Source organism: Oreochromis aureus, linkage group 3, assembly GCF_013358895.1.
Source record: "Oreochromis aureus strain Israel breed Guangdong linkage group 3, ZZ_aureus, whole genome shotgun sequence".
NCBI classification, from domain to species: Eukaryota; Metazoa; Chordata; class Actinopteri; order Cichliformes; family Cichlidae; genus Oreochromis; species Oreochromis aureus.
In genome coordinates, this window is record NC_052944.1 from 18329455 (window position 1) to 18356584 (window position 27130).

Genomic DNA, 27130 nt, shown 5'->3' on the forward strand with positions numbered 1-27130 from the left:
TATACTAAGAAGTGCAGTGTTACAGCAGAACTAGGCCCTGACCCATATTATCTGCTGATTTTAGCTATTTGCCAATATATCAGTATTAATCAATTTAAAAATTAAAAAAGCAATAGAAGAAACACCCTTCAATCATTTTACGAGTATGTTGGCGACATGTGTTTGTAACGCCAGAAGCACAAGTTGACGTATAGGTATATATAGTCCAATATATCTGATTTTTAACTTATTAAATATTGGCATTAGTTGTAAACATATAGATATAGAAAACTAATCTTAACACCATACTTGTCACTATTCCATATTCACTTCATTGTACAATTATTATCACATTATAATAATAAATAAAAAAGTAAAATGTACTAATTTAAAATGGAAACACATTGGAAGAACTCATGAAACTCTGGAACTGGTGCTTTTTTTAACATCTTTTTTTTTTTAAGTATTTTCATTAAAATTTTCAGTAATTTATTTTGGCTAACTTTGCACCTGGCAGATATTGCATATTTCGTAGTTATAGTAAATGAGTACCTGGTTATGTCGGAATGCTTTTGGGGCAAGAAAATTAAAACACATGGTCGTAGTTTAAGAAGGATTACGGTTAATGAAAGGGAAATTGCAGGTCTGTGGCTGGAGGTGAAATGTTAAAGTCAGATATCCAGCAAAGCCATCCACCAAGCAAACGGCAAACACTTCGTTGTACACTGAAGATATTTGGCTAAACAAGATGCAGTGTTTGCTTTTTTTGCATTTACCTAAAGCAGGTAGATATGGCACATATGCTACCTGCATCAAAGATCAGCCTTTACATCAGTATGTCTTCAGTTTGCGATTGAACAGATTGCTGCTCAGCTCCGTGATATTTTCTTGTTTCTTGTCAGTGACAGTCTGGCATTACAGGTGGGTTTTGGGGAGGAGGGGTTAAAGGCACTTTTAGATTGTATTGTAAAGGTTATCCTTGTCTTGTTCAATACCCCGTAGAGAAAATGCATGTAAGGTAGAGAATCGGTGCTGCCCTGTCTTCTAGTTAAAACTTTTTTCTTGCCCAGACTAGCAACTGGATTTTTTTTTTCTTCATTTCATTGAGTCCAGTCACATTGGGTCTTTGCAGGTGGCCTGATGAAAACTTGGAGCTTATCTCCTCCTGTGCTGGAGAAGAATTAAACCTGTTTCTACAGCCCATATAGTAAGATAAAACAGTCCATCGCCACATGGTACCACAGAAGCATGGAAATAATGCAATGCAGGCGTTCAGTAATAGAAAAATGCCCATCATTATTTGCTGGGCTTTTTCTCCCCTCAGGGCTACATGTTTAATATGACCCTACAAATGTGATTTAGCTGGCAGGTAGCCTTGGGACTCGGAGGAAGAGACCTTTGCCGCTCAGTACGTGGCAGCACTGTATCTAGGTTAAGGTTATCGGCTGATAGTGGATATTTTGAGCAGCAGAGGAAATCTTACAGAAGAGGCGCGTTACCGGGAGTTGAGGGGTTTTAGCTTTGCACGAAGGACAAACAGCACATACAACAAAAACATTTCAAATTCGCTGGTTACTTCGCCGTTCTCTGTGATAATTTGCTGTTTGATCCCTTCACAGCACCTTCCCGCATCTTCCCTGCAAACGTTGTGTTGCCGAGCATCAAATTCCAAAGACGTGTTTTCCGTCAACTCTCATCCCACCCCGTCTATATTCATCCCCGATTCAATTACTTTTTTGGATTCAGCAGAGACTCGTTCTATGCTATATTGCTCTCCGATGCGTTTTGCCACCCCACAGATTTATGTCGGAGCTGAAGGATGGCTGTCCAATTTTCTGCATGGATAGCAGTGCTGGTGGCATTGTGTCTGTGTGCGCGCGCGTGCGTGCGAGCGTTTTAAAAGCTCTTGTCAGATGTGCGTTAAAGACGTATGGACCACACTGTCGTGCGATTCTTCCGCGCGTTGCCCATTTCTGTCACATCCTGCCATTAGCTTGTGTATCACAGTGGTTTGTCATGCGAGTTGCTTTGATCTGTCTGTGTACGCGTGCGCGCGGGTGTGCGTTGTGCTGTCACTTTGTTCCTCCTTGTAAATAAGGCGAAAACGCTGAGCTGGAAATGAGTCAAAGCACTTACATTAGTTGTTGAAGTGTTTTGGAGAGTAACTGATGGTGTACGTTGGAGTTTAGGCTTTGCTGCGTATTGTGGATAGATGAAATGGAAATCAAACTGTGCTATATTATGATGAAGTGTACAACTGCGCACTTATTCGCTCTTCCGAGTTCAAGTTACAAATCTTAGTCTGATCTGTATGATCCAAGGAATTCACTGGGTGCCTTCAGTGTTGCGTTTGAGTTGTGACATGAGTATTGGAGGTAACTGTGCCCACTCAATACACTGACTGTAAATGTCTGTGTTAGAACCATCCCAGGAGCAGGTGTGTGTGACAGAAGCCAAGTCAAGTTCCACAGAGCAAACAAGGAGGGCAGGAAGTCAAAGGAAAAGCAGAAAGAGTACAGGCAACTTCCAAAATAAAAGTCCCAGTGCAGATTAAACCATCTGCTTGTGACTTTCTGACTGCTCCCCATGTGACCTGAGACTGTGCAACGAACATCACGAAACATGAAAAACATGAAATGCAACTGCACAAACAAGCACTTTGTGTATTCCTTTGGTAATTCCTCAGCTATTGTGCTCATTTCCACCTCAATATGTTTATTTGTGGACTCTGATAGAGTTGCTTCTTATTTACGTGACACCTTTGTGGAACCGCACACCTACTCTGAAGGGTCTCGGTGCAGTTATTTTGGTCCTCACCTGAGTCCAATTACTGTGGTTACATGTGCACACAGAGGAGGAGTGAGGACTGTTTGTCCTGTGGGCCTCACCTGTAGGGTGTAGAACCGCTGCCTCAGTTCATCCACTGTCTAAAAGGAGCTGTTTTAGCTCCCGTCCCCCTCCTTTTATCTAACGTTCATCAAATTGATCAAAAGGTTTGCACAGCAGGTAGGTGGGACACCCGCTGTGGGAGATGGCCATATCGGGAATATCCACTCTCACTGACATCATACAGAACCAAGAGAAGAAAACCTGTCCAAAGCCAGTTTTGGAGCAGTTTGGAGCCTGAGCCTTTGTTTTAGATGGCTACATTGTTACATAAATAAAGACAAGGCTCACATGCCCGCTTTAGTCATCCACACAGGAAGACCTGTTGGTCCACATTAAACCCAGTTTTTAGCTCGAAGAGTCAAAGTTATCAGCGCAGAAACTGTAGACAACCTCAATCTGTCACATATCAGTAGACAGCTCCCCAGCGTGAGGTCACACAGCCCATTACTGCGGCGATGCCATTATGTCTTTCTCTGTAGTCAGAGTGAAAGGTTGCCGTGCCCCCCGGATGACCACCCCCACCTCACAGGGGTCCTGTGATATCTCGGTTGTCTCCTTCCAGGCCTGAATGGGCACATTGTGCTGCCGCCCGCTGCTGTTCTGCAGACCACTAGGTTCCTTCACACACACCTGTCAAGCCATGTCCTCGGCGCCTTGGGTACTGCGACACTCCACATCCCCCCCCTCCTTCCAGCACACACATGATCGCTGAACCTTGGCACACCCGTAGAAACACACACACACACACACGCACACATCCGAAAAGCAGTGATACATGAACAAATAATCACTTGGACCTATGTAAAGACGCGGGCGTGTATACACAGAGACACACACAATTGAATTTCGCCTAAACACAGAGCATGCATGCATTCACGTGGAGCAGCACCCAACACACACACACACACCGTTAAAGAGTTGGAGATTATTGGAAACACGCCTCGCTCGCTACGCCAAAAGTTATATTCAGTGTGGAGCTCGGCTTCAGAATTCAGAAAGGGTCAAGTTCCATATTTGACTGGATGGGGACGGCAAGGGCAGGAAAGGTTGGTCGGGGTGCACGTGGGAAGGGGGATTCAGGAGTAAACTACCTGTAACTCGATCCACGGGTTCAATCAGTTGCAGATTTTTGGTCTTGAAGCGGAGAGGAGGCCTGCTTTGGGGATAGCCACGGTATCCTTTCTCACAGGGAAATACATATACCGTAGTTAACGTTAGCTCAGAAAAGATTATCCAGTTAAAAAGCAACTAATTTGAAAATGACTCATTAATTAGTTTTGATTAATTATTTTGGAGCTGCTATTTTCGATAGTACAAATAAGCTTCGTGGCTCTGGAAAATTTTAAGGGTCATTTTTTACAGTTTTCTGCTGTTTAGCATCTAAGCGATTGGCCCTGAGTCATTACAACTCTGAGAAAGCTGACAGGTATTTGTAAGGGTTTAAGCTTTCAATCAGATCCATTTGTCATTCACTTTTTTGGGGGGTTGCTTGGGTTTATTTTAGGACCTCTCGTAGACTCAACAACCGGCCAATTTATCTAAAATCGTTCCAAAATGTCACGGTTTTACGTGACTTGACACGCGGGAAAAAGCACCCAAGTGTGTGTCCTGATCCGTCGAACGCGCTCCTCTGTTTTATGATGTCTCATTTGCATCTTCCCTCTCTGACTCTCTCTTCGTGGCCTTGCGCCGGTAGCCCTTCACAGAACAAACGCGCCTCTGCGTGTGACATTATCATCAAAGAAAAATGCTAAATGCCTCGATTGTAGATGCGCGCGCCGTGAACCCTCGTGAAGGACCTACGGTGTCAAGTCCCACTAGTGTTACCCATACAATTTTCCCCTCTATTGACTTTTATGTTCTGTTGCAAGGTTGGTCATCGTGGTGGGAATATATATGTATTCTAAATAAAGACGTGCGTGATAGTAATAATGATATTGCTCTACCAAGGTAAACAGCTTTGAGGGCCTCAGTAGAGGGGGTTGTTGTGTGAATGTGGTGTTTTGACAGCTTTATTTTTTGACCATAGGTTTTTGCACGTTTGGCGTTGGCTGCTGTTTTTTTTTGTTTGTTTTTTAGAGAAGCCTCTCTGAGCTTGGCTTGTTGGTGAGATCATGTGATAACACAGAAATCTGGCTGTGGCTTGAGAAGCAATCTAGGGCCCGAGGACTACAAAAACATGATATTTACATAAATATTCAAACACATGAGCCTGCATACACCCACGTATGAAAATTTAAAATCGAGGTGCCGCGTACCACTTTAGCTGAATGCTTTATACTCGAGGCTATGTGTTCATCGACTTGTTTTGTTTGTGCTTTTCTTTTTTTTCTCCCCGTTTTTTAATAAATATGTCCACAGACAAAAGCTCGCAAACAAGAGTACGCATGCATGCGGCGCAGACTAACCTACAGACTCGTATCCCAGTGTTCGTCCCTCTCCAATTAAGGCCAATTAGGGCCAGTGTATGAGAAAGTCTTGTGGGGATGCACTGTAGTGCTCAATGCTGTACATCCCTCATCATCTCTTCTCATTTGTATGCCAGAGCGGTGTGAGAGAGAAATGGGAGCTAGAGGGAAAGCATAAAGAAGATGATAGAAATGATGAGGGCTTAAAAAAAAAGAAAGGAAAAGGTGAGAAGAAAAGAACGGGGGAGTGGGTGAGGTGGGGTGGGGTGGGGGATCTACGGCAGCTAAAGCACGGATACCAAGAGGCGAAGAGGTAGCGAATTAGAGTGAGCCTCAAGAATGAGGAAGCAGACACGTAACTATACATAATCTCCCTGCAGTTGCCATCTACCTCAGTCAATTGTTATCAGCTTCCCTTGAATTTAATGTGACCCTTGGGGGTGTAGATGCTGCCCATGCATTATAAATGCTGCCCATTGATTTCAGTTGGTGAGCTTTCCCTCCCCTCTGAACGAGCAGGCTCTGAATCACCGTGATTTCTTAAGTGACCGTGGTGTGCAGCGTAATTCGTTAAAATCGCATTTCACGAACGGAGTTTGTTTTTATTTTGCAGTTTGACTTGTTAATTGTATCAGTGAGATTTAAGCACTTCAAAATCATCTGGATGATATGGGGGTCTCCGTTGGTCTTTCAGCTCCGCCCATGGATCAGGTTCATTCGGCACACCCTACACTCCGATTTGTGGTGTTCCTGGGTTTGTTTGTAGCATTGCCTTGCAGGGAGGGAGGCTGCTGCTGTTGGGGAGTGCAGTTTGCATGAATGCTAGGTTTCCCGGCTGAATATTGCAGTGCAGTGAGATCAGCAAAACCACTCACATTGCCTGTCCGTGGTTTTAATGCGATGGCCGATCGGTTATGTGAAGCTTCCTCCTCACGGAGCCGCAATAGTTACATTTGGTGAGAGTCATGGCACGTTATACTCGAAGTGCAGTTTACCTGAGGGTGCAAATGGAATCTTTATGAAGCCTGGTTATTTCTGTCTCCAAGAGCAGCTCATTTTAAAGTCCGTATAATCTATGAAATAGCTGCAAGTAGGCGAATAAGTACCAGCAGTGCGTATTACATACTTCACAGAGGAGTATGTAGGTTACTTAAGGCTGTCTGGGCTTGTAAAAGATGCCGCCATTTCAATACATTTTCTGTTCATTAGCCATATCTCCTTTGCCTTTGGCCCCGGCGTGCACGGGCCGGCTTGTCAGTTACAGTGTCACAACTACAGGGTCATTTAATTTAGAGGCCTGCTCTGCCGATTAGAGCTTTTGTGGCGAGCCGCCGTGACTACTGTAATGCGGGTGTTTGGGTCAGCGATGGGCACAATAGCTTAGTTACTCTCGCTGACTTCCTCACTATTGCCTCTCTCCCCCTCTCTCTCTCTCTCTCAGCACATTTTCCACTTGGCTGATAAAATAAGCCACTCTTTGATGAGCTTTCGGCAGGCCGTGGCGTTGTGCTTCAATAAATGCTTTTATAAAGACACACCACAGGCTGTCGACTCGGATCAGTCATACAGCGGCCGCCTGCGTCCGCTTGCCGTCTCATATTGGGACGCCGTGTCCTGATAGGGGGTTGTTTTGATGCGTGATGATAAAGGAGTATCTGTAATGGACAACTTTTCTTCAAAGTGATTTGTTGTCTATGTTAAGACAGTATGAAGGCTCAGGTAACCAGGAGCTATAGCAAAGACAGCAGAGAAGCAATCCATAGAAAGGAACGCCACTGCAAAGGCAGTTTTCCTTTTAATATAAACCCCACTACATTCACTACATTGACGTATTTACATTCTGTAATACAGGACCATTTATATAGTGAATCTTATTGTCTTGCACCACAAGCAGGTAAAGTAGGCACTTTTTCTTAACGGTGCTCACACAGTAGCTGTTCAAGCATCGCTTGCTGCCTCCAAAATTCTGGGATTTGTCCTGTTAAAGCACACTGATGTAGTCGGTGAGACGGCTGTGGCTAAATCTACTTTGTCTTGTGCCGCTTGTGTTGCTTTCTCTCCTCTTATTTTTAGCTCTAGGTAGTTGGAAACAACACACTCGGGCTGAATGGTTTATCTGGGCAGGAACAACATTAAGCTAGCAGTTGTTTTGTATGCTTTTGTGTAGGTGTGTAATTGCTTGTTCAGATTAAAGTGTTCTACATACTTACTTATACTGTATACATAAATACTAAACTAAATCAGCAATAGCCAGCTCTGTGCTCTGTGATTAATTCACTTTGCTGTTATCAACAGAGACTTTGTAGGATAATTAAGGCCGGGAGGTCAGCTCGTTTACTCGTCCTTTGAAGGAAAAGCTAGACAGCTGCCACCAGGCTCAAATGCACACTCACGAACGTGAGGAAAAATGCTGCTGCCATACACTAGAGTGTCATAAGGCCGGGATAGCTTGCACTTCCTTCTTTAGTTTTGTTAAAATTAACATTACAAACCACGGTGTAACCGTAAATCTTACACAGAAAAAAAAGCACGGTTACACCCAATATTACTGTCAGGCGTGGTCAGAAATATGGCCTGCTGCTCTACAACCACACTCAGCAGTGATATTCAGCACACTGTACCACAATGAATCACTTTCGGGGTGTGAAATCAAATTCAGGTTTAAGTTCATGGCAGCGAAAGCTGGATAGTCATGCTGTGTTTCATCACTTTGTAATTTGGAAAGCACTCCTTTTGCCAAGGGGACTGAAAGGAAAAAAAAGAAACAGGCTACAGTAGATAATGTAACAGAGAAAAGAAGCAGTTTTCTGTCTTAATGCAGTGGAGTTGCCACATACTGTACAGTGCCTCCTTTTGCGCTCATGCGTTTCACCAATTGGCAATCATGCACTTGTGGATATCCAGTGAGCCTGGCTAGCTTTCTTGGCACTTCAACAAAAATCTTTCACTTTGCTTTCCCGGTGCCTCCTGCTCTAACTGGTGGCATATCCTTAGCAGCCGGTGAAAAGTTAATAACAGGATGTAAAATTAATCCAAGTCTCAGTTTTGTCTCACAATGGTATCTCAGCAGGCTTTCACTTAACGTGCAAGCCTTTTCTCTACTTGCCGTTATTTGAAATACCAGCCTTTACTCGGATGTTTTAATGCAAAACTCTAAAATGCAAGTATGCAGAGGCGTCCCACTAAAGCGTTTTTTCTGTGCATGCAAGAATGCCAAGCCTTTTGATTAAACTTGCTATGTTCACGTCTTGCTTACTTCCAGTTAAAGTTGGGATGCTTTTTAAATCACGGATGGGTTATTTTACCGAAAAGTAACAATTATACCTATAAGTAACAAAACTACACTTTTTAGAATGAGAAATTCTTCCCTTAAATGCATCCCACTGCAAGGATTTACACACTATGGGGCAGGTTCAGGGCTGGTTTAGGGAGACAAAGATCAGAGATTAGAGCAGCTGATTAGTAACCAGCAGGTTACTACTTTGAGTATCTCTCTGAAACGACTGTTTCTGCACATGATTTCTGACAGAAATAAGCATATTTCCAGCTTTACCTTACAAACCCCACTTTAATTGAGGCTCTTACAATAGTTGCAATAAAATCAAAATGAAAATAATCAGTGAGTAAAGTTGCAGTGCCTGCAGTAAATGTAGCTCAACCTGTAAATAAAAGGATGAAATCAAAAAGCTGTTTTTGCATATTTTAAGTAATTTGATTGTGTTTAAATTTTCCATGTAATTTTGTTACATGAGTACAGTGTAAATCGTTGAATTTATTGCAGACTGTTCAAATGAAGTTTACGTGATTGGTATAAGCTTGAATGGATACCAATCACATTTCTCTTGATGATTAATTATGCAAATAAAGACACCTTTAATTGTATATATTTCACATGCATTTTACTCAGATGTGCAGTTTTCTAAAAAAAAAAAAAAAAAAAGAAAGAAAGAAAGAAAGAAAGATGCATTTTACTCAAAATTAGAGGGTGGCTCAAAACCAGACACCAGCTCTGGTATTGGTTTTGGATCAATACCAGTGCGATCCGATCGATACTTTGTTTCTAGAATGCAGCCCATTGAACTCGTGATTTTTTTGGGAAATCGCGCATTATGAAAACTGTCTGAACCGTTTTGTGTTGACTGTCAAGTCTGTTTTATTTATAGCCAATACACATTCCAGGACAAATAACCCAGGTTCAAAAATACATGAAAAGCCGAAAGGCATTATGTTTTGTTGCGTTGACAAGATATTGTGGAAAGTACAAATCACACTGATTTAGTGGTCATTAAAGTGTGTTTAGAGGTATAAATGACACATTTCTCTCCTCTACATGAGCTGCCTTTTTAGGTTAAAACTCGTGGTATCGGTATTAGTATCGGTAATATTGACCCTATATTTACTTGGTATCGGTAATTTTGGCTCTGTAATTACTTGGTATCGGTATCGGTATTAGTATCGGTAATTTTGGCCCTGTATTTACTTTGTATCGGATCGATACCAAATCTGTTGTATCTCACAGCACTAGTGTAAATGTAAGATCCTCTTACATTTACACTTTCTTATGTTTTGCTAGGCTGCTCATTGAATGCAATCCTTCCACACAACAACCTAACACATCTTTAAAGTTGCAGCTAACATATGCACAAGGTGGCATAATTGTTTGCGGTTAAAAAATGTATATGATTATGCAACACTGGTACAGTAGTGTCTGTCTCCAGCAGGGAAATGAGATGATTTTCCAGATAATGCGTCGGTCTTTCAGCCTTATGGATGTATATTTCTCTGTCCAGAACTCACTGATGATGTGTTGGAATCTCACCTCCCAACTACTGCCAGTACTTTAACACTAATGATTGGACGAGAGCAGTAAATTTGGCTCTGATAGCGTTTCTGCTGAGTGCGAAAGACCAAGGAGAGCAGCAAGGAGTTTATAAGAGGTAAATGTGTAAAATTAAAGCTTTGTCCAGTTGCTGTAATTACTGTTAATTAGGTTTGATCAGAAAAAGAAGTGAAAGCACACAACGAAAGCCTACCATAGCCTATTATACCGCCCAGAACATAATTTTTGCTTTCTGTTCTCGGTGCAATTGATTTCTCCTTTTTGTGCAGCAGTATGTGGTTAGGATTGTTGCAATATGGTGCGACCATGCTCCTTTCCAAACACTTGCAGGCCTGCTAAATGACTGGCAGATGCTCTGTTGACCAAACTAGTTTCAGCGGTTCAGCTAAATTGACCTATCGCATCTGCTTTCTCTGCCAAAGTCTCAAATTTGATCAAACATAATGAACAGCAGATTTGATGAAGCACGTCCCCGGCACTTGTTCGAAAGCCAAGACCGGTTGGCCATTGTGCCTAGATAATATTTAGAAATTTGGCAATATAATTGAGAGCCATTCGTTTTCTTTTCATTTGCAAACATCTTTGCACAATTTGACAAAAGTAAAGAAATCATTTCACTAAGTACGTTTTTTTTATCATTGGCACACATGCACAAATTTTAGACTCTCGTTTTCCCAGTGTCTCTGTATGTGTATTCATTTTAAATCAACAGCCGGTGCTTTTAAAAGAGATGTGGACACAAGGCGGACAACCCAAATAGGTGAGAGGGAAAAAAAGAAAAGAAAAAAAGGTTGTTTTAATTAAGTCAAAAGGAAAATCTACCTAATTTGCATAGTAAACACAGTGCTACCGATTAATCCTTTTTCTCTTTTTTGCTTTTAGCTTATTATTCAAGACCATCCAGTGCCATAGACACCTCAATTACAAAAGCTTTGGTGCTCATCAGTTTTATGATTGCATGTGAGATTTAATTATAAATCATGTAATGATTGTTTTGCGTCACAATAACAAAGAGAACAGCTCGTCGTGTGTTTCAGCAGGGATGCCGAAGAAGAATTGCTCTTTCCCAGAACCGCTGAATGCCATTTGATTTTACCTCTGTGTGCATGCTCTTCATTAATACGTCTATAATTAAACCTAACCACTTCACCCCTCGCACACCGGTGTCACGCCAGCACAGATATAAATTGAATGCGTTCAGTTGAAATATATATAGTGAACGGGGCGACGCTAAGGATGGGAGACGAGAAATCTCTGAAAGAAAGCACTCCAAAGATGGATTGATACGATGGCTAAAGAGGCAGGGTGGGATAGCGAGGGGAAAACTGGAAAGTGCGAAAGGTGACTGGGGGAGGTTGCCATCAAAATGCTAATGTTGTATGGGATATTTACTGCAGAGTGTTAATGTAGTTTAAAACAGGCTCTTTGTCCTGCAGCCCATCCTCAAGCTCCTGTTGGGCCCTAATAAATCAGCCATTAAAAGCTGATGTGACCTGAATAGCACTTCATACAGCGGCAATCGGGCTGTAGCACCAGTATGGGAACCAGAAAGCAGCTGAAAAATTTATGAAGATGCCACTTAATAACGGTCGACCCAGAAGCGAGCAAAATAAAAAGTGTCTGTGTGATGTGGCTTGGAGAAAGTAACGCTTGGACTCCTTTTTTTTTAAATTTTTGTTTTTTTTTAAGTAAATCTGTGTCATAGAGTAGACGTGCAGATGCCTCTTCATGTTGGCACACGTTAAAGGTTCCTGCCTTTTAATTACGTCCCCTGTCGCCCGCTTGGAGAGAATACAGCGAGAGTCGGTGTGTTGCACTAACATAAGTATGCCCTGCTCTAACTTTTGTGTTCTCTTCCAGGACAGGACGTGCTTTCCCTATCTGGAATGTGATATACGGGATTTGTTCAGCAGCAGCACTCAAGGACTGCTCTCCTCTCTTAAACTGAGGTATTGTACACTTTTTATCAGCATTTCTGACAGCATCAGACTGTAAATGTATGGTGGCCCTGAGAGTTCAGACGCACTGCAGCTTAAGAAAAACACCAGCAAATCGGAAAAAAAAAAAAATGCTGCAAAAGCACACAAAAAAGTCACAAATTCAATTCAACAACAGTTACCTCAAGGGACTCTATAATACTGTCAGGTAAAGACCCTACAATAAGTCAGACTTGGCGACAGTGGCAAGGAAAAACTCCCTTCTAATAGGAAGAAGCCTAGGCACAGGAGGGGCAGTCATTAGCCGTGATTGGCTAAAGGCGAGGGGAGGAAGTTGGGATGAACGACAGGCTGTGGAAGAGAAAAGCTAACAGTAAATGGCTAATGGCAAACATGTAGCTACAGTATTATATGAATGATATCCCTGCGTTATCATCAAAATAATGTTGGTCCGGGATCAACATCACAACGGACCAATCACGTTGTCTGGAGAAGAAGTTAGCTAATGCTATTAAAAGCTACCGTAAGCAAACCGAAACGAGTAACCTAAATTTGGCGGACAGCAAACCTAACTTGATAATATATTCATTAAAACACACGTTACCATTGCATCTTCTTATCGCTTACACCGGCGAATCCCACTTCTTTTAAGGGTGTCTCAGTGGAATCCTTCCCATGATTTGGTTGCTATCGTTTTTGCAGCTGGTCCGTCACACTATCGTCTCCCCAAAAACACTTTTATTTTGTGAGATTTTATTTTTCCTACTTCTGTTGTCTTTAGCATTTTTCTAGTTGCTGGTGTTTTCTTCAGTTGCAGTGCGTTTGAACTCTCAGGCCCACCGTACAAATGGGCGTAAAAATGACTCAGTGCAAGTCATGAATATGCAGCGCAACCCAGATTAAGTCTGCAACCCATACACCCCCACCACCACCACCAGCCCCACCCAGCACAGCACAGTAATGGAGAGCATTCATGTGGGCCAATTGGGCTTGTACTGTGTGCGCAATAGGATGTTTATGAAAATGATTCATGATAGGTGCTCATCTTCATATGCAAATCTGTGGGACACCACTGTTAGGCCTCTAATTTGTGCCGGCGGCGGCGAGGAGGGTGGTTTTTTTGTTTTTTGTTTTTTCCTTTTTGGTCGGTAACCATACGTATCTACGGAGCGTGTTTGGATTTCATTCCCTGATGCAAATGATGTTTTCGGTGTAATCATGCAAAAGCGCAGCTGGCTTCCATTTCTCCACGCCTCGAGCCTGTTGCTCCCCCGCACCCCCTCACCGCTGACTCTTAACCACAAGAACCTTCCTTGCGCCGGGCTCCTGTCTCCTCTCCCCGTCTGTTTGCCGTTGTTGTCTCCTGCAGCCCTTGTGTTTGCTCTCTGCTTCTTGTAGTTATCTTCTTTCCCTTTCCTGTGTCACTTGCCATACCAGCCCTCCCCTCTTCATCCCGTCATCACACACACACACACACACACACACACACTTCTCTCCACTGCCGCCACCTCCAAGCAACCCTCTTCATATTGAATGGATCCACTAGCCTCGGTGCCTCCTGCGGTGAGCCTGGATTGAATTCAATTAGGGAGATTGTTTGCCCTGCAGAGTTTACTGGTGGGCTCCGTGGATGATAGGTTTGCCTGCCGACTTCCCCTTCTCCCTCACTCATACACACACACTCTTCCACACACAAACACACACCGCCACATCCATCTACCCTGTTTCCCCTTCATCTGACTCGGTGTAGACACCCCTCCTTTCCTCTTTCTCCTAACAACTTCCTTTTGGCAGTGCACTTGCCTTTCTATTTCCATTTCTTTCTTTTTTTTTGGTGTGTACACTGTTTACGTTGCTTTTCAGGCCCCCGTTGATGTTTTTATGCTATTTTGTGACATCGCATTCAACATGATCAAGGCATAAAAAGCGGCACAGTGGGGAAAATGTGTCATATCACCTTTTTGATAAGACCACAGGGCCTCATATTCTCCGTGTGGCTGTTTTGTGAGAGTTGCTGGGATGGGAGTTTTTAGAGGGGAACTACTGTTTTATTTGAGCTTAATCCCAGCAGCTACACACACATTGCAGGATAATCCACCCCCCATTTTTTGCTCCAGAATTAATTTTCCCATTTTCTAGCATATCCAGCATAAAGGGAAGGGCAGTAAATGTTGCTGACATAGGAGTAATGGCCACATTAGTTGCAAGGTGAAAATAGAATTGTGCTGTCATTTGAATAACATTGAGAGCAGCAGGCGGTACTTATGCATGCTGCTGGCTTGTGGTTTTAGATATGAAGTGAAAATCTGGTACAGACATAATGGCCCTGGTCTCTGTTCTGTGTAGAAACATATTTCAGGGACTTGTCCTGTAACCCGCTGCTTTCCTTCAGATGTCACGCTGTGTGACTGTGTACCAGTGCTCCTCAGAAATCAGATACTGTATTAGTGCTGAAAGATGTCAAATGAATTAAAAGCTAGGCATCGCTTTGATGATAAACGTCCTAATGCACTCTGACGTGGAATTACGACCTTCGTTTGATGTACCTTTTTTTTGCCTGATTTGTGGTCACTGCCGATTACGTTTAATTCACTTGAAGGCAATAACTTTGTGGGGCTTTAAAAAAATGTTTGATTTACAAACAAGTGTCATTTGGCAGAAGGATATTTTTCAAGCTAATACGCGAGAAGAATCCTGAAGTAGACCAATTGTACTTCCTTTTTCTCTGATGCATGTGCTGTTACAAACCTGTCAGCCAAATGCTCGGATGCTCTTGCTTTAGACTGTGCTTAACACTCAGTTTCAGGTGCTTTTTTTTCTACTCTTGGGTCTGATTGATGTCAGAGGCACAGGATTTCCTTATATGGTGATCTCAGGTTATTTGTTTGTTTATTCACTTCAGAGCACGGCTCTTCCATCTGTAAAGAGCAAGATTGAGGTATCAGAACGCAAAGTGTAACTACCGTTATATCGCCAAACTGTGTCCTAAGTTTATAGTTTGTTTCCGGACATCCACAATGTCAAGACAAAGAGTTTCAATGCCCACGAGCACCAGGTTGTGTTTACGAAAACCCGACAAGGAGCAGCCAATCAGCGAAAAGTTTGTGGGACAGGGAGCCTTAAAGAGACGAGGGGAAATGGCTTGTTGCAGACACAAGGCGACCTTTAAGGTGCTGCTTAAAGATTAGCAAGGATTTTTTTTATGTGGTTAATAGAGGTACTCTGGGTGAGTCCAAGAATACAAGTCTAGAGCTGGAAATGAATATAATAGACCCCATTTTTATCTGAACATCTTCAAAGCTGCAGAGCAACAAAAGTTCTTTTTAGCCTGTTAGAGAGTTGAAGTTCCGTGTCTGTCTGCAGTGCTTTGCATAGCCAAAATGGCTTCCTTTAGCATCAACAATTCAGGTTACTTTGACCACAGTGGCCAGAGATGACTTTAGCCCCGCCAGGTTTTTGGTTCTGTTATCTTAAAGCCCTGCCGTTTGTTTTCATAGCGTGATCCTGCCTGGACTTGTTGAAATGATGCAAAACAGGTCATTTGAATGGAAAGGCAGTGAAATCCTTTCGGCCAATGTCAGCAGTGTTCTTGAATTTGAATCCTATCCAGAGGTAGTTGACTTTGCACGTCTTTGTTTTTCGTGTCCTGTTACTTGGGGCAACTATGGTCAGGCCAGAAGCAGGCTGCTCCGAGGATACCAGACAGCATCGAAACCCTCTAAATGACCAAATTATTTAAAAGGCACACATTGTTTGGTGTAGTGCACGGCTGATAATGATGACCCTCCGTGAAAATTGTTGTTGTCAAGACAACCGCACCTTGCTGGGGGATAGATTTATTATGACGTGTTTGTGGTCATTTTTTCCCAGTGGGTGGTGGGGTGCGAGGGGGACCTGATGTGAAAGTGCTCCCGCAGCTTTATGAAAAGGCTGCTTAGTCATTTCTTTATGTTGATGTGATGATTATTGATTTTAACCTCAAGCAAATTTGTGTCCAATAGCTAATATGCTATTAGAATCATCAAAGATGGCGTGTTTTCGAGGTGAACGTTTTTTGCAGAGAGAACTCCAAAAAAAAAGTTTCCATTCTGCTGTTGAGGTCATACATGATAATTTCTCTTTGAGAGCATGTGTTAACAGTCTCATACTCTAATTACTCTCACAATCAGTAAGGGGCAGGCAGTTTTAAGCCATTTGTTTATAGCTGAGGGTAAACTTGCGTAATAAAACTCCACACAAGGACACATCGAGCGGATGTAACCGTAATTATTCAGTGTTATGTCACCTGGAATGTGTCTGCGCGCTGTATGTGCATGTACCTGTGCTTTATGTGGTGCTTACTGTGACACTGCACTATATATAGCTCCAACGCCCATCTATTCCAATACAATATTCATGTCTTCATTGTCAATTCGTCGCTCTCTTGAACTGCATTATCATGGTAATGCCATCTATGATTTCTCCATGCATCTGTAACGCCTGCAAAATTTGGTATCAACGGTACAGAATAAATATAGCTCTCAAAGAAGAGTTTAACACAAATCAATAGCTGCATTTAGTTTAAAAGTTTTAGTGCTTAAAAGAAAAGGCAAGCACTTGAGGAAATATCAGGGACAATATTAGGTACACCTTGTTAGCGCTGGGTTGGACACCCTGTCATGCTAGAGACATTCCTTTGAGATTTTGTTGACATGATAACAAAACAGGTGCTGTATATTTGTTGCCAGCACACACATTGTACAAATCTTGCATTCCTCCACATCCCAAAGGTGCTCTATTGGATTTAGATCTGATGACTGTGGAGGTTATTTGAGTACAGTAAACTCATTGTCACATTCAAGAAACCGGTTTGAGATGAACTGAGCTTTGAGACGGTGCGTTATCCAGCTTGAATCACATAGTCGGCAACATGTTTTGCTTAAGTCATGCTCATTTGGTACGATAAGGCACAAACCGGAGACCTTGGGGGATGCACATTGTCATTGTAACGAGTGTTTTTTTGAGTTGCTGTTGCCGTCTGATTTTCTCCTCTGACCTCTAGCATCAACAAAGAGAACTATCGCTCACTGGATATCTTCTGTTTTTCCGACCATTCTCTGTAACGCTAGAGATGGTTGTACGGGAAAATCACAGTAGATCAGGAATTTTTGATCCATCCGGCACAACCACACCACATTCAGAGCCATTTAAATCGCCTAAATTTCTTCCCCATTCTGATGCTCAGTTTGAACTTCAGCAGGTGGTCTCGAGCACATCTACACTCTTAAATGCATTGAGCCGCCATGTGATTGGCTGATTAGATATTTGCGTTTGGTTGAACAGATATAAAGTGTCCAGTGACTGTAGGTTAGCATAGCTATAACACAAAGGTGGGAAAGAAGAGGAGAATTATTATTTTGGATTTATTAATTATGTTATGTCTTGTTTTGATGCTTATAGAAGTGTAAGAAGCAGGATTTGTGAATTTAGCACACGCTAACTGAAGTATTTCAGGAAATAACTGCCCAGCTAGCTAGGCTAGCATAACTGCTGTTAAGCAAGTTTGGGTTATGCTATTTTATCTGTCAAAAATATAATATCTATATTTTAAAAAAAGAGCTTTAAAGGTCCCGATAAACTGATTATGTTATTTGTGGACAGGTTGAGTCATGCTGTTTTTTCTATTTTCTGTTTTTTTTATATTCCACTTAAAGTCAGTGCTAATGCTAAATGCTAAACATGCTAATGCTAATGCTAACTCAGTAAGAAAGTGAAAGAACACATTTCCCACACTGTTGACCTCTTCCCTTAACCCTGTGTGTCTGTTTAGTGGAGGGATTTCTGAGATAACACTTCCTCTTTTCCATTCCATCTCTCCACCCCTACATACCCACTTAGCTATTGCACGTCACAGCCCACCTCCACAGTCCCACAGGGCTTTGCAGGTGAGTGTTTTACTTTTCATGATTGGTAAAAGTAAAAGTCCCTTCAGCATCGGTGCCCACCCAGGTCTGACAGAGAGAGCATTAAATTTGGACGGGGCTATTTTCAGTAAGGAGAAAGGGGGGGTCACAGGGATGTTAGTGAAAGTGTCTTGTCATGTGCCTGGTCGCTCTCCTGATACCCAGCCTGACAGTTTGGGTGTCTTAATAAAACAACAGCCCTGACAGCGAGCTCACACAGCAGCTCAGTGGTTTCGCTCCATCATCTTCTGCCAGCCCTTCCTCTCCTCGGCTTCCCCACTGTGCCCATGTATCGCCCAGCTCCTCGCTGTGACCGCTCAAGCTGATTTAAATGAACAGGACGATCTGTTGATTGCTATTAGATTCATGCATAGCTTGCACCTCTAGGGGGTAGGGGGGGCCTGCCATTATCCCATTTGATATACTGTAGCAAAGCAACAACTGGCCTACATTCAAAGCCACTCTTTATACTCTTTATTTGTTACTCAGGTGTATCTAACTAACCTCAAGAGCCTTTTTCCTTCGCCTTCTGGTTTTCGTAGCACTCGTTCTCCCTTGAACTTCTGCTGCACCCTATCCAAAAGCTTCAATTCCAGCAAAGGTGTGCTGTTCTAATCAGCTCTGTTTGATGTGTGGAGGCAGCAGGCTTTATGGAGGAGCCAAGATCTCTTAGGACATTAAGGCTAGAGGAGAGGGAGGAGAGGAAGAGATTACTGCTAGTCTTTTTATAGAGGATCACTCCATCTTGTCCTTTTTAGCTCACTCATTAGTTCTCGCTTCCCCCCGGAGGGCGATTCTCTCGTTCTGTTTCTCACCAAAACCGAGGCCTCTTCTTTCACTTTGGGGGAAAAAAAAACAAAACAAAGAAAAAAAAACCCTTGTCTGGCCATCATTTAGGCAAATATGATCCAACAGCTTTTCCATTATCAAAAAGTCACAGTGAAAAAAGCGCTCGTGTGGTCAGCACTGCTCCCACTTTGGCAGGTATTAAAAAAAACAATAAATGATTTTTTTTTTTTTTTTAAAGCAGCCCAGGAGAGAGAAGGGGATGAATAATGATTGCACATGCTTCCCTTTGTCAGCCGTGGAGCCCGCGACATGCCTTTTCTTCATTTCCATCGCCCAATTCCCTCCATTTCCTCTCTCCCTCCCTCCCTTCGGTCAGTACCTGTGAAATCAGACATCCTTCTGTGCCTGTCAAAAAATAACCACCGCTCTGCAACTGCAACCGGCTGTCAGGGGAGTTCACCGCCTGACAACTTGCGCGCGCACTGAGGTAATCAGAAGTTGTCAAAAGTGAAGTGTCCTCTGCTTTGACTGAGCCAGTGCGGTCCCGTCCAACACCGGGAGCTTTGGCTGCGGTGTAGGTGTACTAATGGCCTCTTTGTCATCAGGGATCATTAAATAATGTCATGCGACTGCATATTTTGGCAGCAAAATTGTTGTTTAGCTGAGGAAAATGGAGACACGGATAGATAATGGGAGCCCGCGTTCGCTGCCAGCCTGCTGGCCAACTCTGTCGTGGGATGGAGCGCCTCATACGCTTTCATGACCTCCTATGATCATACATCATTTTCAAGTGCTTGGAATGGAATCCTTTCTTCTTTGGTTTTCGTTTGTTTACATATTCCCAGGTAGCTTGTGAAAATTTAATTTGTTCCCCATATGCATGGGGTGCTCCTCTGTGAGGAAGCACCTGTCTTATAAAAAATACCCCCTACAAGCGAAGAGGAATTATTGATTTGCATCTGTTTAGTCGGGACGCCGCCCTCCACGCGAGGATCCCGAAGGTGCCGTCGCACCCGTCTGTCCTTTTTACGGTGGCTCTAAAACCGTTGATAGGGGCTGCGATCCGTTTCTGCCCTCCCTTGAGTTTTATTTACAGCCCCGGCCTGGCAATAAAGCCCAAAATTTATGACTTACTTTTTAATTAGAAATAATGTCTTGTAGAGTTTAAGTGACGGATGGTTTAATCAATATATAGACCGCGGCTGGGCCTATGATAAACGTCGCTATTGACAGAGCGCAGAGTAGCCTAACTTAACACTTTGTCTTTCAAAGAAATATGTAGTGTTTTGTTTGGTGACGGGAACTGTACGCTGCCCCTCTCTGTGTCTCTCTCATTATTCCTCCTTCCATTTTACTGTCTCTCGCGACTCTGTCAACACTTTTTCCTCTCAACAGGCAGTGTTTTCTACAGAATGAATCAACCTCCCCTGTCACACTGTATTTAGGTAATTATTTTACCACCCGAAACCCCTATTGTGTTTTGTGCCACATTTGCTAAAGTTTAAATAAAATAAGTGCTGAAGGTGGGTTCTTGTGAATGGAAACTGACAAGCTAGGAGAAATGCAATTCTCAGATAGAGGGGGGATTTTTTATTTTCTTTTTTTTTGTATTGGGTAAAGTGGTTTCCTCTTTCTCTCAGGTTCAGAGAAAAAGAGGGAGCAGAAAGGATTTTCAAGTAGAATAATTAAATAGGAATCAAGTCAATGGGATTTGTTTCCTGGCGCTGCGGATAATTGCGTAATATACACCGGGGAATGGAATTGTGGTACTTGACGATTGAAGTTCAATTTTTGTCACTTGCGGCTTATTGTGAAGTGTTCAAACATGACATGCGCTGTGCTTAACTCGGTGCCGTTTTCCACAATCCAGACAACTCCACAGAGCGATCAGACAAAATCGGCTGTAATTTTGCACAGGACTATAACTAACACGCGCCATTATACTTCTAAAATGTCAGGAAATTGGGGGAAATAGTTGTGTGAAATCAAATCAGGGATGCAGCAAAAGGAAAAGCTCCAAAGTGTCAATTTTCAAAAAGCTCTAGCTAGCTTGTGCCTGGCTTTTGATTATTAGATAGCTTACTTAATAAAAATGTTAATCACAATTTAATATATTTTTATCATGTGGATAAAAGAAAACACAAGATATACTTTTGGTTTCCCAAAGTTGTAAAATTCCACTGTTATAGCAGTCAAGCACAAATATGTGTCTTACTATCACACATTTAACGTGTTCGGTTGTTTGTTTCTCTGACTGTGATCTCCTGTTAGAGCAGCGGTTCTCAATCCCCGGGCTACGGACCGGAGTCATTTGGTACTGGGCCGCGAGAGTTGAGGCTTGGGTGTGAAATTTATGGTTTTCAGGGTTTTTACCAGTTTTTATTGTTATTTTTTAAACCGTTTTTATTGTTAACTCGGTTTCCCTGGGTCTTTTCCTGTGTGTTATGAATAAATCTTATCGTGTTTGAAGAATTTTTTCCATGAAAATATTGTCGGACAAAAACTGGTCCGTGGCGCAAAAAAAGGTCGGGGGGCGTCAGGAGTTGAGTAACCAAACTTGGCACACAGGTACATCTTAGGCCCCTGAAGCTTCTTATATCAGATTTTATGATGTCATCATGTTACCTAGTATCCACCTAGCAATGTGTTAGAATGAACAATTTTTAACGTTTAGATACCAACATCACCTTTGCAAAAGCATAGTATCATTTTTATTTCACCACCACAGCATATATGCAAAAGCTGAATTATGCATGATGCATTATGACGCCATCACATTGCCTCGCAGCCGACTGCCTAGCATTGGATTAAAATGACCTGATTTTAGCTTTTGTGCATCTACAGCACCTCATAAAAGCATTTTGTTTTCATTGCACAACAGTGACATTACATATATCCACAAAAGCTGAATTATAGATGCCTAGCAGCCACCTAGCAACAGGCTAAAATGAACCTTTTATTACATCTAAACAAACTACCACAGCTATTTTTTTGAGTGCTGTTAGTGTGTTTCAGTTTGTCAGGATCAAGAAAAAGGCATGTACTAGTACCTTTAATCAAATACAAATTTAAAAGGAAATAACGATAATAATATCAAAACCAATGTTGGGTTGGATCTTGGCAGCACTTGCTGGTAGTGTCAAACAAAGATGTTGTGGTAGACGTCAATGGACAGAAAAGATGAGGGGAAAAAACCTATGCAAACAGAATAGCTGCTATAAATAATAAAAATATAAGTTTAATGCTCGATTTTAGAGCATAAATATTAAAATATATAGTCTAACGTACCCTTTTGCACAACTTCCCCTGACCTGCTACATGACGTTATCACATAAAGGTAAATATATTACACACTCAAGTCCAGGTTTATAAAGTTAATGATTACTAATCAGTAAGATAAGAAGCAAGAACGATGACAGAATGTGAGTTGCATCAGAGTCCTTCCTTCACCATTACACTTGAATACTTGCAACATGACGCCTGCCTCTGCAATCCAGACCACCTACCTCAAAGAGAACAGGATAATCTTATCTATATTCAAACACGCACAGGTCGGTGCACACCAACATAAAATATCCTGACCTCTAAGACAAACCACAATACCTTTCTTTCTTATTGATTAGTCTTGCATTCACTGCCCAGGGCAGGTGGAGGCCTTAATAACGGCTTTATGCTTTGTTTTCATGGTCTCTGGAATAGAATAACCACGAATGACATGGATCTCATGCTATGAGTCCCTCTAGTCAATGGTTAACTGTTCTGCAGTGATTCAAAGCATCCGGGCTCTTTCGCAACTGACCGCTCTTATACGGTTCTCGACCTGGGTACGTTTTCTTCGCCCTCGCTCCCCACCCTCCGCGCTCGCCAGTCTAATTTCTACTCTTTTTCTCCCTTGCGCCGGCATGTATTAGCTTATCTGCCTCCTTTGTGAAATATAAGCTTGTAGATAAGTAGTATATTGGGCCGGGTTACTCATGTCTGTCTTGTTCATTCCTCACAATCCTCTAATTCCCTCTAGAAAGCTATTTTCCCAGACTGCAGGTGGCCTGTGTTGTAACGTAGAGGGCACGCCTGATCTCCCCACAGCAAACACAGACATGTAGTCACCTCTTTTGTATTCTCTACAAGTGCTGGTAATGCCCCAGTATGCATGTGCACTGCAAGTGTACACATGACTAATCTCGGAGGCAGCGTAGAAACATACCACTGATAGGTACGCAGCTTTACCCGAGATTAGCCATGAAGTCAGGAATTATTCATCTGTTGTGTTTGTGCCCTTTTTATTTCTGGTTGACTGATGAATGGCACGCACAAAACAAACAGAATCTCGCATGAAGCTTTTAACTGCGGTTACCCCTTAGTCCACGGTTGTTTGCAGTGTGGACTTCTGGGGGGGGGGGGGTTACGCCGTCTTTTTCAAAGCATGACTCTGTTCTGACAGTTTCACGACACTCGCTACAGTAAAGACATTAAAGGAGGGAGTGAGCGTTTCCAAACCCGAGTAAAAAGCAGTGCCCTGAGACACAAACTGGTCCTGTTTCCTGGTCAGGGTCACTGCCCACCACGACCTCTGTTCTGGCCAGTTAATTAGGAATTAGAACAGGCATGACCCTCAGGATGTTATCTACGTTAGAGTAATGACCACCTGGAAATTCTGGAGCTTGTGCACAAGTCACCGCATTGTGACTTTTGAACTCCTGTGGCCTTTATAATTCTACTGCCAGGATTTTCTTCCATTTAATGGACCAGGTAGTGTCATGTAGCTGGATAAATGTAATTTAAATTCTATGACACTTAGATCTAAGCTAAAAACAATCAGCATTGGTTAAATTTAATATAGTCCTATTTATTGTCCAAGAATTACCTTGCTGTTATAGACTGTTATATCCTTTCCTGTTAAATCTCTGTGGTGTCCATAAGAGCAGATATTCCTAATATAGTCATCCTTCCATTTATGAGGGGCAGCCAATCAGAAAAAAGCTGGCTTAAAGGAATGCTGAAGGGAGCTATATAAGCGTGTTTACAACGGGGATGATGTGAGAGGTTGTGCCGAGCCTCAGTGTAAGATAAATAAAGATTATTTTTGTCAGTCATGCAAAGCTACTCTGGTAGAGTTCACGAATAAAAATATGGGTTTTGCTAAGTGGTGTAGCAAGTATCCTTTAACTTTTTTACGGTTTAACAATGTTATGGGGGCTGCAGTATTGAATTTTTCTTCAACAATTTGTCCAATATCTTGTTGAAAGAACTGCATACTTTTATAAAGTTTGCTCTAGCCTGTAAAAACACCTTTAAAAAAATTACCTTCATTCATCCTACCGTAGAGTTATTTGAAATGCCAGCGCGTGCAACATAAATAAAAGCACGACGAATATAAAAATTCTAGAAAAGCGTGACTGGAGGTAATGCAAGGGAAGGAAAAGTATTTTGCAGAAACGCACTGTTGTGCGTGTTGTTTGAATACCTTTGAGAGGCTGTAAATCCATTGTCAAATCACGTGTACCCCGGTTATAACTAGCATTCCATTTGCATCAGCAAAGCAGAGCCGCCTCAGCGCCATATTTGTATTCAGAGAGGAAAGCGGCACAGGTGGAGCGTGGGTTCCACAGCTAAAAATATGGACCTTAAAATTACATATACATGCTCTTGTTTAAAAAAAAAAAATCCAATTTAATCTATAATTCTGATATCGCATTTGTGGTGCAGCTGGTGTGTTCATGCAGGGCGACTGCGATTTTTATTTCATTCTGCCCGTGTACAAGACCCAGATTTCCTCCTGTCTGCCATATCATAATCACTTGGCCCGATGCCTTGATTTGAACTGGTGAATTGTTACACCCCGACTGGGTAGAGTATGATACACCAGCTCACATTCCGCATTATTTTATCAACTGCTTTTTTCAGGTCACAGTGCAGCCGAGAAGGTGGTGGGTTTGGGTTATTTTTTTTGTTTTTTGGGGGTTTTTTTTTTCCTCCCCTCTGTCTGTGCTGGCAGTGAGCACGCCCCAGTACACACAGTCCCTAGATGCAGTCTGGCAGGCCTAGTGAATCATCTTCCCGTCACAGGTGGGGGAAATACAACAGCGGGATTGGCAGTCCAAAGGTGGCGTCTGGCCCGCTCTTGAGTGAGGTGTTTGGCTCTCTTGCTTCCCCTGTAAAAGACTATGTGTCTTTTTTTTTTTCTTATGCAGGAGGAAAGAAAGTAGTTGAGCAACTTTATATTTCCCCTCCGCCCTGAAACAGTACACCAGTGATGCTGCAGATTTTTAAGATAATACCTGAATTTCGAAACCCGTCCCAGGGTCTGTCTGCGCCTCCGCGAAGCTTTAACCCTGATTGTTTGCATGTTTGCATTTCTGTCACTGTGGCCGCGTTTCTCTCGCGCCCTCTCTCTCCGCGTGTGTTTGAGAGGCTGTTTCATCTGCGCTCTTGTAGCAAGGTGGCTGCGAGGGCCGCTGATCAAAGGCGGACTCCTCGGGGCCAACGAGGGCCCAGCTCGAGCAGCAGATGTTTCCCTTCTCTGTTAGCACTTCAGTTAGAGCTATCCTTATTTAAGCGGCTTCCTGCTAATGGCTCTCGCTGGTGTCGGATACACCAGATCGCTTTTCTTCTCCTTTGTGTGCGGAACATGGGACAGAACGCGAAACGCCAGGGATATCTTGTTCCTCTCTGACACTCTCATTGTGCTCCTCTGTGAATTTCTGGCCAGAAAAATCCCTTTCACAGTAATTGGGTGTGAATGAAACACTTGCGCTTGCCTATTGTCTACAGTACAGTCTTGTATTCAGGCCATTGGTTAAACAAGCCGAGAGAGAGGGCAGAGACGGATAGAGAAAAATTGTTTGTGTGTGTGCCTCGGCTGCGGAGGATTAGACCTCGCAAGAGTAGAGAACTATGTGAGGAAAATTATTAAAGAAAGGGGAGTTATTGTCGCTTGCAGAAAATGAGGGAAAACAAAGAAACTATACGGGCCGTATCAGGAGCAGGGAGGGACAGGAATGGGTTTCAGCGAGAATAGAGACAATTTGGAAAAAGTAGCCAGCGGAATACAAAGTGGACAAGCACATTGGTTTAACAGAAACTGCCAGCTCAGGTCCAGATTCTTCATATGGCGTACAGGAGATTGATTGAAAGATTTGGTGGGCCTAATTGCACTGCACCATCTGCCCAAGTTAAAGAACCTGCCAGGCATGTGACAGTTTCCAACAGGCTCACTGACGAGCAGATGTGTGCAGGCCTTGTGCGTGCGTGTGTGCGCGCGCGTGCGCTTAAAGCACGTCAGTCCCTCTTTACTTTGTAATCACTTCTTTTTTTGAGACAGGGAGAATGAAGACAAAAAAGTCTTGAGTTACAGAGACCTGACGTGCAAATGCATATTGTGAAAGCTCTTTTTTGCGTAATTAAATCTCCCTGTGCGTAACGCTGCCTCGTGTTTGTCATAATTTTGGTCTGTCTGTAATGGTGGGGTGGTTATTGTTTCTGTCAGAAATGCTATTGATATAACAGCCTGACAAATGTCATCGGCACAGAGTGGATTTCCATAAATCAATCAACCACGCCTACCCCACCCCACCCCCCCCATCGCCACAATGAAACAGATCGCCAGCGGAATTAAACAAAAGAAAATGCTGTTCACAAAACATGCATGCTAATTTATCCAGTAAATTCATTTGGTATTCACGGAGATGGCCAAGGAGGGGAATGTATTCAAATCAAAAGTGCAGTTATCACATCTATTAACAAGGCAGCTACCGAGAACACAGAGGAAATTCCTTATTAGATCAGTCCGCTGAGATATGTAATTTCTAATTTAAAAGGAATAGTTTAATTTTTTTGTTACGTGCGCTTATTAGTTTTCTTGTTGACATTTAGATTAAAAGATGTAGTTATTATTTATTCATTTATTGAGTTATTTATTTATTACTCTTTGGTAAATGAAAAGCTGCCACTTAGATCAGGTTAGCTTTATTAGCATAAAGAAATGCTAAACTGGCTACATTTTGTTATGGAGTGCTTTTAATGTACTGAAAGTTGCCGAATACCAAAGGGACAACATGCATTCAATTCAGTTCAGTTCAGTTTTATATATAGAGCCAAATCACAACAGCAGTTGCCTCAAGGCTCTTTATATTGCAAGATAAAGACAATGATACAGAGAAAACTCGAACAATCAGATGACCCTCTATGAGCAAGCACTTGGCGACAGTGGGAAGGAAAAACTCCCTTTTAGCTGGACGAAACCTCCAGTGAAACCAGCCCTCAGGGAGGGGCGGCCATCTGCTGTTACCAGTTGGGGGTGAGATTACCAACGCACCCACGGCAGCTCCGTCCTGATTCATCCCCTAC

The 27130-nt window shown here is 42.6% G+C and overlaps 1 protein-coding gene across 9 annotated transcripts in view; it reads left to right on the plus strand.

Moving 5' to 3' along the window:
• Nucleotides 1-27130, plus strand: part of LOC116333174 (adhesion G protein-coupled receptor L3-like) — a 260507-nt gene that overhangs the window by 15277 nt on the left and 218100 nt on the right. For all 9 annotated transcript variants that reach the window (XM_039609515.1, XM_039609509.1, XM_039609512.1 and 6 more), the window contains exon 2: nt 11977-12065. The gene's annotated coding sequence lies outside the window, so the exon portion shown is untranslated. The remainder of the gene's footprint in view (nt 1-11976; nt 12066-27130) is intronic.